The sequence below is a fragment of the Lithobates pipiens genome, unplaced genomic scaffold (assembly GCF_037356315.1).
Source record: "Lithobates pipiens isolate NorthernLeopardFrog02 unplaced genomic scaffold, aLitPip1_a1.2 Scaffold_191, whole genome shotgun sequence".
Taxonomy (NCBI): domain Eukaryota; kingdom Metazoa; phylum Chordata; class Amphibia; order Anura; family Ranidae; genus Lithobates; species Lithobates pipiens.
The window spans coordinates 1-2,664 of NW_027507766.1; the positions used below are offsets into that span (position 1 = coordinate 1).

At 47.2% G+C, this 2,664-nt stretch overlaps 4 pseudogenes; all 4 read right to left on the minus strand.

Annotated features, from left to right (window-relative positions):
* Nucleotides 1-731: 731 nt before the first annotated feature.
* On the minus strand, nt 732-850 carry LOC144000207 (5S ribosomal RNA; annotated as a pseudogene).
* A 103-nt stretch (nt 851-953) lies between these two features.
* Nucleotides 954-1,072, minus strand: LOC144000225 (5S ribosomal RNA; annotated as a pseudogene).
* A 323-nt stretch (nt 1,073-1,395) lies between these two features.
* LOC144000171 (5S ribosomal RNA) lies at nt 1,396-1,514 on the minus strand (annotated as a pseudogene).
* A 99-nt stretch (nt 1,515-1,613) lies between these two features.
* Nucleotides 1,614-1,732, minus strand: LOC144000190 (5S ribosomal RNA; annotated as a pseudogene).
* Between the last annotated feature and the right edge of the window lie 932 nt (nt 1,733-2,664).

Consider the following 2,664-nt stretch of genomic DNA (forward strand, 5'->3'; position numbering starts at 1 on the left):
AGTCAGTGGAAAGAGCAATCTGCTCCAATGGTGACCCAGTGGTTCGCAAGGGTAAATGATATTGAACGAATGGAAGACCTGACTGCCACAATGAGGGATAAAATGGAGGAGCATGGGAACAGATGGTTCTACTGGACCCAGTTTCGCTTTTCGGAAGAATACCTCCATGAGACATAGTAAGCTCATGGTGATCGTTGGAGATCGCTGTTCCAAACGTTTGACAGCTGATGAGCTGGTGAGCCGAGGGCGTCTCTTGCTCCCTGGGAGGGGACCCCACCCTATCCACTCTACCCACGACACCCCCTTACCCCTTCTTTTCCTTTTCTGCAATTTCCTTCCCCAATCTTCTCTTTCCCCTTCTCCCTCCTTTCAGTTCTACTATTTCCCTTCTTAACTCAAAAAAGGGAAAAGAAAATGGTATGTTCCGACCCCATTTGACTACTACACAATACTCTTCCCCTATCTATGGATATCTAAACTCTTCGAGGGTAGCAGGGCTAGTATCAATAATATTTTAAGTGGTAGAGGATCCCAATGAGATGGAGCTTTAATCTCATCTTGATATGACCGCAAAGCTGTACACGTGCTATTCTCCTCGGACTTCTTACCATTGGCTCTGATATCCATGCAATATGATCGTTTGTTTGTAACTATTTGTATCACACATTCTGTGAAGTTGCCTTTGCATTGTATGTCGCATACTACTAAATAAAAAAAAAAAAAAAAAAAGAAGCCTATGGCACCTGGTATTCCCAGGCGGTCTCCCATCCAGGTACTAACCAGGCCCGACACTGTTTAGCATCCGAGATCAGACGAGATTGGGCGCTTTCAGGGTGATGGGGCCGTAGGTGATCTCATCGGGCACTCTCAACCCTCATGACAAACGCCAAAATGGTCACCTTGGGAAACAAGTGAAAAAAAAAAAACAGGTCAAGGCCAACAACATAAAAATAAGCCTACAGCACCTAGTATTCCCAGGTGGTCTCCAATCCAGGTACTAGCAAGGCCCAACCCTGTTTAGCTTCTGAGATCAGAGGAGATCGGGCGCTTTCAGGGTTATGTGCCCATAGGCAATCTCTTTGGGCATTCTCAACCCTCTTGACAAATGCCAAGATAGTCACCTTGAGATACAAGCGAAAAAAAACAGGTCAATGTCAACAACATAAAAAGAAGAATACGGCACCTGGTATTCCAACGCCATCTCCCCTCCAGGTACTAACTAGGCCCAATCCTTCTTAGCCTCAGAGAAGAGAAGAGATAGGGCTCTTTCAGGGTGATGCTGCTGTAAGCGATCTCTTTGGGCACTCTCAACCCTCTTGACAAATGCCAAGATGGTCACCTTGGGAAACAAGCAAAAAAACAAAACTACGAATCAACGCCAACAACATAAAAAGAAGCCTACAATAACTGGTATTCCCAGGTGGTCTCCCATCCAGGTACTAACCAGGCCCGACTCTTCTTAGCCTCCAAGATCAGACGAGATTGGGTGCTTTCAGAGTGATGTGGCCATAGGCAATCTCTTCAGGCACTCTCAACCCTCTTGACAAACACTAAGATGGTCACTTTGGGAAACAAGCGAAAAAAAACAGGTCAACGCCAACAACATAAAAAGAAGTCTACGACACCTGATATTCCCAGGCGGTCTCCCATCCAGGTACTAACAAGGCCCGACTCTTCTTAGCCTCCAACATCAAACGAGATCGGGTGCTTTCAGGGTGATGTGCCCGTAGGCAATCTCTTCAGGCACTTTCAACCCTCTTGACAAACGCCAAGATGGTCACCTTGGGAAACAAGCAAAAAAAATAAAAATAAGTTGGAAGCTAGAGACAATACGCCCCGAGTCCTCAATTTAATCCATGCGGCGCATGTACAGGGAAGGCCCTTGCTTATGTTGTCAACGGACGCGGAGAAGGCCTTTGACAGGGTGGCCTGGCACTTTATGCAGGCCACCCTGGAACATATAGGTCTTGGCCCCAACATGATGATGTCACTTTACTCCACACCGTCGGCAGCGGTACGGGTGAACGAGTGGTGCTCGGACTCTTTCCCCATCACTAATGGGATGAGGCAGGGGTGCCATCTGTCTCCCCTAATTTTTATTCTGACACTGGAACCACTTATGTGTCACGTTCGGAATTACCCAAATATTACTGGCATATCCAAACCCTCGGCACACCACAAAATTGCGGCGTACGCTGATGTTATAATTTTTTCCGTCTCCAATCCACACATTTTGCTTCCCAATATACTTGCGTCTCTCCAGCGATACGGCAGCCTATCAAACTATAAAATCAATTGCGCCAAGTCAGCTGTATTGAATATATCGGTCCCGGATGGTGAGGCCAAGAGGCTCCGCTCCGCTTTTCCATTCTACTGGGCTGAAAAATCTATACGTTACCTGGGCGTTGACATCGCAGCGGATTTAGCGCAATTGTACCCGCTTAATTTTGTCCCTCTCCTGAATAGACTGAAATCTGATTTGGGAAACTGGCATGCTTTAACACTGACCTGGTTCGGGCGCTGTAATGCATTCAAAATGACGGCCCTCCCGCGGATCTTATACATGTTCCAGACATTACCGATCCGGTTACCCCCAATTTTTTTCAGACAACTGCAGGTGCTGCTCCGGGACTTTATTTGGGCGCGTAAACCGCCCAGAGCCCG